Here is a 12,708-nt window from a genome sequence, read left to right as displayed (position 1 = left end):
AGACTAGAGAACTGATAAGACCTCAGAGACTAGAGAACTAATAAGACCTCTGAAACTAGAGAACTGATAAGACCCCAGAGACTAGAGAACGGATACGACCTCAGAGACTAGAGAACTGATAAGACCTCTGAAACTAGAGAACTGATAAGACCTCAAAGACTAGAGAACTGATAAGACCTCAGAGACTAGAGAACGGAAAAGACCTCAGAGACTAGAGAACTGATAAGACCTCAGAGACTAGAGAACTGATAAGATCCCAGAGACTAGAGAACTGATAAGACCTCAGAGACTAGAGCACTGATAAAACCTCAGAGACTAGAGAAATGATAAGACCTCAGAGATTAGAGAACGGATAAGACCTCAGAGACTAGAGAACTGGTAAAACCTCAGAGACTAGAGAACGGATAAGACCTCAGAGACTAGAGAATGGATAAGACCTCAGAGAGTAGAGAACTGATAAGACCTCAGGGACTAGAGAACTGATAAGATCCCAGAGACTAGAGAACGGATAAGACCTCAGAGACTAAAGAACTGATAAGACCTCAGGCACTAGAGAACAGATAAGACCTCAGAGACTAGAGAACTGATAAGACCTCAGAGACTAGAGAACTGATAAAACTTCTGGCACTAGAGAACTGATAAGACCTCAGAGACTAGAGAACTGATAAGACATCAGAGACTAGAGCACTGATAAAACCTCAGAGACTAGAGAAATGATAAGACCTCAGAGACTATAGAACTGCTAAAACCTCAGAGACTAGAGAACTGATAAGACCTCATAGACTAGATAACAGATAAGACCTCAGAGACTAGAGAACTGATAAGACCTCAGAGATTAGAGAATGGATAAGACCTCAGAGACTAGAGAACTGGTAAAACCTCAGAGACTAGAGAACTGATAAGACCTCAGAGACGAGAGAACTGATAAGAGCTCAGACACTAGAGAACTGATAAGACCGTAGAGACTAGAGAACTGATAAGACCTCAGAGACGAGAGAACTTGGAAGACCTCATAGACTGGAGAACTGATAAGACCTCAGAGACTGGAGAACAGATAAGACCTCAGAGACTAGAGAACTGATAAAACCTCAGAGACTAGAGAACTGCTTAAACCTCAGAGACTAGAGAACTGATAAGACCCCAGAGACTAGAGGACGGATAAGACCTCAGAGACTAGAGAACTGATAAAACCTCAGAGACTAGAGAACTGGTAAGACCTCAGAGACTGGAGAACTGATAAGACCTCAGAGACTAGAGAACTGATAAGACTTCAGACACTAGAGAACTGATAAGACCTCAGAGATTAGAGAACGGATAAGACATCAGAGACTAGAGAACTGCTAAAACCTCAGAGACTAGAGAACGGATAAGACCTCAGAGACTAGATAACAGATAAGACCTCAGAGACTAGAGAACTGATAAGACCTCAGAGACTAGAGAACTGATAAGATCCCAGAGACTAGAGAACTGATAAGACCTCAGAGACTAGAGAACTGATAAAACCTCAGAGACTAGAGAACGGATAAGACCTCAGAGACTAGAGAACTGATAAGACCTCAGAGACTAGAGAACTGATAAGACCTCAGGCACTAGATAACTGATAAGACCTCAGAGACTAGAGAACTGATAAGACCTCAGAGACTAGAGAAATGATAAGACCTCAGAGATTAGAGAATGGATAAGACCTCAGAGACTAGAGAACTGGTAAAACCTCAGAGACTAGAGAACTGATAAGACCTCAGAGACTAGAGAACTGGTAAGACCTCAGAGACTAGAGAACTGATAAGACCTCAGAGACTAGAGAACTGATAAGACCTCTGAAACTAGAGAACTGATAAGACCCCAGAGACTAGAGAAGGGATAAGACCTCAGAGACTAGAGAACTGATAAGACCTCAGACACTAGATAACTGATTAGACCTCTGAAACTAGAGAACTGATAAGACCTCAGAGACTAGAGAACGGATAAGACCTCAGAGACTAGAGAACGGATAAGACCTCAGAGAGACTAGAGAACTGATAAGACCTCAGAGACTAGAGAACTGATAAGATCCCAGAGACTAGAGAACGGATAAGACCTCAGAGACTAAAGAACTGATAAGACCTCAGGCACTAGAGAACAGATAAGACCTCAGAGACTAGAGAACTGATAAGACCTCAGAGATTAGAGAACTGATAAGACTTCTGGCACTAGAGAACTGATAAGACCTCAGAGACTAGAGAACTGATAAGACATCAGAGACTAGAGCACTGATAAAACCTCAGAGACTAGAGACATTATAAGACCTCAGAGACTATAGAACTGCTAAAACCTCAGAGACTAGAGAACTGATAAGACCTCAGAGACTAGATAACAGATAAGACCTCAGAGACTAGAGAACTGATAAGACCTCAGAGATTAGAGAATGGATAAGACCTCAGAGACTAGAGAACTGGTAAAACCTCAGAGACTAGAGAACTGATAAGACCTCAGAGACTAGAGAACTGATAAGAGCTCAGACACTAGAGAACTGATAAGACCGTAGAGACTAGAGAACTGATAAGACCTCAGAGACGAGAGATCTTGGAAGACCTCATAGACTGGAGAACTGATAAGACCTCAGAGACTGGAGAACGGATAAGACCTCAGAGACTAGAGAACTGATAAAACCTCAGAGACTAGAGAACTGCTTAAACCTCAGAGACTAGAGAACTGATAAGACCCCAGAGACTAGAGGACGGATAAGACCTCAGAGACTAGAGAACTGATAAGACCTCAGAGAATAGAGAATGGATAAGATCTCAGAGACTAGAGAACTGGTAAAACCTCAGAGACTAGAGAACTGATAAGACCTCAGAGACTAGAGAACTGGTAAGATCTCAGAGACTAGAGAACTGATAAGACCTCAGAGACTAGAGAACTGGTAAAACCTCAGAGACTAGAGAACTGATAAGACCTCAGAGACTAGAGAACTGGTAAGACCTCAGAGACTAGAGAACTGATAAGACCTCAGAGACTAGAGAACTGATAAAACCTCTGAAACTAGAGAACTGATAAGACCCCAGAGACTAGAGAACGGATACGACCTCAGAGACTAGAGAACTGATAAGACCTCTGAAACTAGAGAACTGATAAGACCTCAAAGACTAGAGAACTGATAAAACCTCAGAGACTAGAGAACGGATAAGACCTCAGAGACTAGAGAACTGATAAGACCTCAGAGACTAGAGAACTGATAAGATCCCAGGGACTAGAGAACTGATAAGACCTCAGAGACTAGAGCACTGATAAAACCTCAGAGACTAGAGAAATGATAAGACATCAGAGATTAGAGAATGGATAAGACCTCAGAGACTAGAGAACTGGTAAAACCTCAGAGACTAGAGAACTGATAAGACCTCAGAGACTAGAGAACTGGTAAGACCTCAGAGACTAGAGAACTGATAAGACCTCAGAGACTAGAGAACTGATAAGACCTCTGAAACTAGAGAACTGATAAGACCCCAGAGACTAGAGAAGGGATAAGACCTCAGAGACTAGAGAACTGATAAGATCCCAGAGACTAGAGAACGGATAAGACCTCAGAGACTAGAGAACTGATAAGACCTCAGGCACTAGATAACTGATAAGACCTCTGAAACTAGAGAACTGATAAGACCTCAGAGACTAGAGAACGGATAAGATCTCAGAGACTAGAGAATGGATAAGACCTCAGAGACTAGAGAACTGATAAGACCTCAGAGACTAGAGAACTGATAAGATCCCAGAGACTAGAGAACGGATAAGACCTCAGAGACTAGAGAACTGATAAGACCTCAGGCACTAGAGAACAGATAAGACCTCAGAGACTAGAGAACTGATAAGACCTCAGAGACTAGAGAACTGATAAGACTTCTGGCACTAGAGAACTGATAAGACCTCAGAGACTAGAGAACTGATAAGACATCAGAGACTAGAGCACTGATAAAACCTCAGAGACTAGAGAAATGAAAAGATCTCAGAGACTAGAGAACTGGTAAAACCTCACAGACTAGAGAACTGATAAGACCTCAGAGACTAGAGAACTGGTAAGACCTCAGAGACTAGAGAACTGATAAGACCTCAGAGACTAGAGAACTGGTAAAACCTCAGAGACTAGAGAACTGATAAGACCTCAGAGACTAGAGAACTGGTAAGACCTCAGAGACTAGAGAACTGATAAGACCTCAGAGACTAGAGAACTGATAAGACCTCTGAAACTAGAGAACTGATAAGACCCCAGAGACTAGATAACAGATAAGACCTCAGAGACTAGAGAACTGATAAGACCTCAGAGACTAGAGAACTGATAAGATCCCAGAGACTAGAGAACTGATAAGACCTCAGAGACTAGAGAACTGATAAAACCTCAGAGACTAGAGAACGGATAAGACCTCAGAGACTAGAGAACTGATAAGACCTCAGAGACTAGAGAACTGATAAGACCTCAGGCACTAGATAACTGATAAGACCTCAGAGACTAGAGAACTGATAAGACCTCAGAGACTAGAGAACTGATAAGATCCCAGAGACTAGAGAACTGATAAGACCTCAGAGACTAGAGAACTGATAAAACCTCAGAGACTAGAGAACGGATAAGACCTCAGAGACTAGAGAACTGATAAGACCTCAGAGACTAGAGAACTGATAAGACCTCAGGCACTAGATAACTGATAAGACCTCAGAGACTAGAGAACTGATAAGACCTCAGAGACTAGAGAAATGATAAGACCTCAGAGATTAGAGAATGGATAAGACCTCAGAGACTAGAGAACTGGTAAAACCTCAGAGACTAGAGAACTGATAAGACCTCAGAGACTAGAGAACTGGTAAGACCTCAGAGACTAGAGAACTGATAAGACCTCAGAGACTAGAGAACTGATAAGACCTCTGAAACTAGAGAACTGATAAGACCCCAGAGACTAGAGAAGGGATAAGACCTCAGAGACTAGAGAACTGATAAGACCTCAGACACTAGATAACTGATTAGACCTCTGAAACTAGAGAACTGATAAGACCTCAGAGACTAGAGAACGGATAAGACCTCAGAGACTAGAGAACGGATAAGACCTCAGAGAGACTAGAGAACTGATAAGACCTCAGAGACTAGAGAACTGATAAGATCCCAGAGACTAGAGAACGGATAAGACCTCAGAGACTAAAGAACTGATAAGACCTCAGGCACTAGAGAACAGATAAGACCTCAGAGACTAGAGAACTGATAAGACCTCAGAGATTAGAGAACTGATAAGACTTCTGGCACTAGAGAACTGATAAGACCTCAGAGACTAGAGAACTGATAAGACATCAGAGACTAGAGCACTGATAAAACCTCAGAGACTAGAGACATTATAAGACCTCAGAGACTATAGAACTGCTAAAACCTCAGAGACTAGAGAACTGATAAGACCTCAGAGACTAGATAACAGATAAGACCTCAGAGACTAGAGAACTGATAAGACCTCAGAGATTAGAGAATGGATAAGACCTCAGAGACTAGAGAACTGGTAAAACCTCAGAGACTAGAGAACTGATAAGACCTCAGAGACTAGAGAACTGATAAGACCTCAGAGACGAGAGATCTTGGAAGACCTCATAGACTGGAGAACTGATAAGACCTCAGAGACTGGAGAACGGATAAGACCTCAGAGACTAGAGAACTGATAAAACCTCAGAGACTAGAGAACTGCTTAATCCTCAGAGACTAGAGAACTGATAAGACCCCAGAGACTAGAGGACGGATAAGACCTCAGAGACTAGAGAACTGATAAGACCTCAGAGAATAGAGAATGGATAAGATCTCAGAGACTAGAGAACTGGTAAAACCTCAGAGACTAGAGAACTGATAAGACCTCAGAGACTAGAGAACTGGTAAGACCTCAGAGACTAGAGAACTGATAAGACCTCAGAGACTAGAGAACTGGTAAAACCTCAGAGACTAGAGAACTGATAAGACCTCACAGACTAGAGAACTGGTAAGACCTCAGAGACTAGAGAACTGATAAGACCTCAGAGACTAGAGAACTGATAAGACCTCTGAAACTAGAGAACTGATAAGACCCCAGAGACTAGAGAACGGATACGACCTCAGAGACTAGAGAACTGATAAGACCTCTGAAACTAGAGAACTGATAAGACCTCAAAGACTAGAGAACTGATAAAACCTCAGAGACTAGAGAACGGATAAGACCTCAGAGACTAGAGAACTGATAAGACCTCAGAGACTAGAGAACTGATTAGATCCCAGGGACTAGAGAACTGATAAGACCTCGGAGACTAGAGCACTGATAAAACCTCAGAGACTAGAGAAATGATAAGACATCAGAGATTAGAGAATGGATAAGACCTCAGAGACTAGAGAACTGGTAAAACCTCAGAGACTAGAGAACTGATAAGACCTCAGAGACTAGAGAACTGGTAAGACCTCAGAGACTAGAGAACTGATAAGACCTCAGAGACTAGAGAACTGATAAGACCTCTGAAACTAGAGAACTGATAAGACCCCAGAGACTAGAGAAGGGATAAGACCTCAGAGACTAGAGAACTGATAAGATCCCAGAGACTAGAGAACGGATAAGACCTCAGAGACTAGAGAACTGATAAGACCTCAGGCACTAGATAACTGATAAGACCTCTGAAACTAGAGAACTGATAAGACCTCAGAGACTAGAGAACGGATAAGACCTCAGAGACTAGAGAATGGATAAGACCTCAGAGACTAGAGAACTGATAAGACCTCAGAGACTAGAGAACTGATAAGATCCCAGAGACTAGAGAACAGATAAGACCTCAGAGACTAGAGAACTGATAAGACCTCAGGCACTAGAGAACAGATAAGACCTCAGAGACTAGAGAACTGATAAGACCTCAGAGACTAGAGAACTGATAAGACTTCTGGCACTAGAGAACTGATAAGACCTCAGAGACTAGAGAACTGATAAGACATCAGAGACTAGAGCACTGATAAAACCTCAGAGACTAGAGAAATGAAAAGATCTCAGAGACTAGAGAACTGGTAAAACCTCAGAGACTAGAGAACTGATAAGACCTCAGAGACTAGAGAACTGGTAAGACCTCAGAGACTAGAGAACTGATAAGACCTCAGAGACTAGAGAACTGGTAAAACCTCAGAGACTAGAGAACTGATAAGACCTCAGAGACTAGAGAACTGGTAAGACCTCATAGACTAGAGAACTGATAAGACCTCAGAGACTAGAGAACTGATAAGACCTCTGAAACTAGAGAACTGATAAGACCCCAGAGACTAGAGAACGGATACGACCTCAGAGACTAGAGAACTGATAAGACCTCTGAAACTAGAGAACTGATAAGACCTCAAAGACTAGAGAACTGATAAAACCTCAGAGACTAGAGAACGGATAAGACCTCAGAGACTAGAGAACTGATAAGACCTTAGAGACTAGAGAACTGATAAGATCCCAGGGACTAGAGAACTGATAAGACCTCAGAGACTAGAGCACTGATAAAACCTCAGAGACTAGAGAAATGATAAGACATCAGAGATTAGAGAATGGATAAGACCTCAGAGACTAGAGAACTGGTAAAACCTCAGAGACTAGAGAACTGATAAGACCTCAGAGACTAGAGAACTGGTAAGACCTCAGAGACTAGAGAACTGATAAGACCTCAGAGACTAGAGAACTGATAAGACCTCTGAAACTAGAGAACTGATAAGACCCCAGAGACTAGAGAAGGGATAAGACCTCAGAGACTAGAGAACTGATAAGATCCCAGAGACTAGAGAACGGATAAGACCTCAGAGACTAGAGAACTGATAAGACCTCAGGCACTAGATAACTGATAAGACCTCTGAAACTAGAGAACTGATAAGACCTCAGAGACTAGAGAACGGATAAGACCTCAGAGACTAGAGAATGGATAAGACCTCAGAGACTAGAGAACTGATAAGACCTCAGAGACTAGAGAACTGATAAGATCCCAGAGACTAGAGAACGGATAAGACCTCAGAGACTAGAGAACTGATAAGACCTCAGGCACTAGAGAACAGATAAGACCTCAGAGACTAGAGAACTGATAAGACCTCAGAGACTAGAGAACTGATAAGACTTCTGGCACTAGAGAACTGATAAGACCTCAGAGACTAGAGAACTGATAAGACATCAGAGACTAGAGCACTGATAAAACCTCAGAGACTAGAGAAATGAAAAGAGCTCAGAGACTATAGAACTGCTAAAACCTCAGAGACTAGAGAACTGATAAGACCTCAGAGACTAGAGAACTGATAAGACCTCAGAGATTAGAGAATGGATAAGACCTCAGAGACTAGAGAATTGGTAAAACCTCAGAGACTAGAGAACTGATAAGACCTCAGAGACTAGAGAACTGATAAGAGCTCAGACACTAGAGAACTGATAAGACCGCAGAGACTAGAGAACTGATAAGACCTCAGAGACGAGAGAACTTGGAAGACCTCATAGACTGGACAACTGATAAGACCTCAGAGACTGGAGAACGGATAAGACCTCAGAGACTAGAGAACTGATAAAACCTCAGAGACTAGAGAACTGCTAAAACCTCAGAGACTAGAGAACTGATAAGACCCCAGAGACTAGAGGACGGATAAGACCTCAGAGACTAGAGAACTGATAAAACCTCAGAGACTAGAGAACTGGTAAGACCTCAGAGACTGGAGAACTGATAAGACCTCAGAGACTAGAGAACTGATAAGACTTCAGACTCTAGAGAACTGATAAGACCTCAGAGACTAGAGAACGGATAAGACATCAGAGACTAGAGAACTGCTAAAACCTCAGAGACTAGAGAACTGATAAGACCTCAGAGACTAGATAACAGATAAGACCTCAGAGACTAGAGAACTGATAAGACCTCAGAGATTAGAGAATGGATAAGATCTCAGAGACTAGAGAACTGGTAAAACCTCAGAGACTAGAGAACTGATAAGACCTCAGAGACTAGAGAACTGGTAAGACCTCAGAGACTAGAGAACTGATAAGACCTCAGAGACTAGAGAACTGATAAGACCTCTGAAACTAGAGAACTGATAAGACCCCAGAGACTAGAGAACGGATAAAACCTCAGAGACTAGAGAACTGATAAGACCTCTGAAACTAGAGAACTGATAAGACCTCAGAGACTAGAGAACGGATAAGACCTCAGAGATAGAGAACTGATAAGACCTGAGAGACTAGAGAACTGATAAGATCCCAGAGACTAGAGAACTGATAAGACCTCAGAGACTAGAGCACTGATAAAACCTCAGAGACTAGAGAAATGATAAGACCTCAGAGATTAGAGAATGGATAAGACCTCAGAGACTAGAGAACTGGTAAAACCTCAGAGACTAGAGAACTGATAAGACCTCAGAGACTAGAGAACTGATAAGACCTCAGAGACCTCTGAAACTAGAGAACTGATAAGACCCCAGAGACTAGAGAAGGGATAAGACCTCAGAGACTAGAGAACTGATAAGACATCAGACACCAGATAACTTATAAGACCTTTGAAACTAGAGAACTGATAAGACCTCAGAGACTAGAGAATGGATAAGACCTCAGAGACTAGAGAACGGATAAGACCTCAGAGACTAGAGAATGGATAAGACCTCAGAGACTAGAGAACTGATAAGACCTCAGAGACTAGAGAACTTATAAGACCCCAGAGACTAGAGAACTGCTAAAACCTCAGAGACTAGAGAACTGATAAGACCTCAAAGACTAGATAACAGATAAGACCTCAGAGACTAGAGTACTGATAAGACCTCAGAGATTAGAGAATGGATAAGATCTCAGAGACTAGAGAACTGGTAAAACCTCAGAGACTAGAGAACTGATAAGACCTCAGAGACTAGAGAACTGGTAAGACCTCAGAGACTAGAGAACTGATAAGACCTCAGAGACTAGAGAACTGGTAAAACCTCAGAGACTAGAGAACTGATAAGACCTCAGAGACTAGAGAACTGGTAAGACCTCAGAGACTAGAGAACTGATAAGACCTCTGAAACTAGAGAACTGATAAGACCCCAGAGACTAGAGAACGGATACGACCTCAGAGACTAGAGAACTGATAAGACCTCTGAAACTAGAGAACTGATAAGACCTCAAAGACTAGAGAAGTGATAAGACCTCAGAGACTAGAGAACGGATAAGACCTCAGAGACTAGAGAACTGATAAGACCTCAGAGACTAGAGAACTGATAAGATCCCAGAGACTAGAGAACTGATAAGACCTCAGAGACTAGAGCACTGATAAAACCTCAGAGACTAGAGAAATGATAAGACCTCAGAGATTAGAGAATGGATAAGACCTCAGAGACTAGAGAACTGGTAAAACCTCAGAGACTAGAGAACTGATAAGACCTCAGAGACTAGAGAACTGGTAAGACCTCAGAGACTAGAGAACTGATAAGACCTCAGAGACTAGAGAACTGATAAGACCTCTGAAACTAGAGAACTGATAAGACCCCAGAGACTAGAGAAGGGATAAGACCTCAGAGACTAGAGAACTGATAAGACCTCAGACACTAGATAACTGATAAGACCTCTGAAACTAGAGAACTGATAAGACCTCAGAGACTAGAGAACGGATAAGACCTCAGAGACTAGAGAACGGATAAGACCTCAGAGAGACTAGAGAACTGATAAGACCTCAGAGACTAGAGAACTGATAAGATCCCAGAGACTAGAGAACGGATAAGACCTCAGAGACTAAAGAACTGATAAGACCTCAGGCACTAGAGAACAGATAAGACCTCAGAGACTAGAGAACTGATAAGACCTCAGAGACTAGAGAACTGATAAGACTTCTGGCACTAGAGAACTGATAAGACCTCAGAGACTAGAGAACTGATAAGACATCAGAGACTAGAGCACTGATAAAACCTCAGAGACTAGATAACAGATAAGACCTCAGAGACTAGAGAACTGATAAGACCTCAGAGATTAGAGAATGGATAAGACCTCAGAGACTAGAGACCTGGTAAAACCTCAGAGACTAGAGAACTGATAAGACCTCAGAGACTAGAGAACTGATAAGATCCCAGGGACTAGAGAACTGATAAGACCTCAGAGACTAGAGCACTGATAAAACCTCAGAGACTAGAGAAATGATAAGACATCAGAGATTAGAGAATGGATAAGACCTCAGAGACTAGAGAACTGGTAAAACCTCAGAGACTAGAGAACTGATAAGACCTCAGAGACTAGATAACAGATAAGACCTCAGAGACTAGAGAACTGATAAGACCTCAGAGATTAGAGAATGGATAAGACCTCAGAGACTAGAGAACTGGTAAAACCTCAGAGACTAGAGAACTGATAAGACCTCAGAGACTAGAGAACTGATAAGAGCTCAGACACTAGAGAACTGATAAGACCGTAGAGACTAGAGAACTGATAAGACCTCAGAGACAAGAGAACTTGGAAGACCTCATAGACTGGAGAACTGATAAGACCTCAGAGACTGGAGAACGGATAAGACCTCAGAGACTAGAGAACTGATAAAACCTCAGAGACTAGAGAACTGCTTAAACCTCAGAGACTAGAGAACTGATAAGACCCCAGAGAAGAGAGGACGGATAAGACCTCAGAGACTAGAGAACTGATAAGACCTCAGAGAATAGAGAATGGATAAGATCTCAGAGACTAGAGAACTGGTAAAACCTCAGAGACTAGAGAACTGGTAAGACCTCAGAGACTAGAGAACTGATAAGACCTCAGAGACTAGAGAACTGATAAGACCTCTGAAACTAGAGAACTGATAAGACCCCAGAGACTAGAGAACGGATACGACCTCAGAGACTAGAGAACTGATAAGACCTCTGAAACTAGAGAACTGATAAGACCTCAAAGACTAGAGAACTGATAAAACCTCAGAGACTAGAGAACGGATAAGACCTCAGAGACTAGAGAACTGATAAGACCTCAGAGACTAGAGAACTGATAAGATCCCAGGGACTAGAGAACTGATAAGACCTCAGAGACTAGAGCACTGATAAAACCTCAGAGACTAGAGAAATGATAAGACATCAGAGATTAGAGAATGGATAAGACCTCAGAGACCAGAGAACTGGTAAAACCTCAGAGACTAGAGAACTGATAAGACCTCAGAGACTAGAGAACTGGTAAGACCTCAGAGACTAGAGAACTGATAAGACCTCAGAGACTAGAGAACTGATAAGACCTCTGAAACTAGAGAACTGATAAGATCCCAGAGACTAGAGAAGGGATAAGACCTCAGAGACTGGAGAACTGATAAGATCCCAGAGACTAGAGAACGGATAAGACCTCAGAGACTAGAGAACTGATAAAACCTCAGGCACTAGAGAACAGATAAGACCTCAGAGACTAGAGAACTGATAAGACCTCAGGGACTAGAGAACTGATAAGACTTCTGGCACTAGAGAACTGATAAGACCTCAGAGACTAGAGAACTGATAAGACATCAGAGACTAGAGCACTGATAAAACCTCAGAGACTAGAGAAATGATAAGACCTCAGAGACTAGAGAACGGATAAGACCTCAGAGACTAGAGAACGGATAAGACCTCAGAGACTAGAGAATGGATAAGACCTCAGAGACTAGAGAACTGATAAGACCTCAGAGACTAGAGAACTGATAAGATCCCAGAGACTAGAGAACGGATAAGACCTCAGAGACTAGAGAACTGATAAAACCTCAGGCACTAGAGAACAGATAAGACCTCAGAGACTA

The sequence above is a fragment of the Ambystoma mexicanum genome, chromosome 9 (genome assembly GCF_040938575.1).
Source record: "Ambystoma mexicanum isolate Mex_15411 chromosome 9, UKY_AmexF1_1, whole genome shotgun sequence".
Lineage (NCBI taxonomy): Eukaryota > Metazoa > Chordata > Amphibia > Caudata > Ambystomatidae > Ambystoma > Ambystoma mexicanum.
This window is presented reverse-complemented; position numbering follows the sequence as displayed.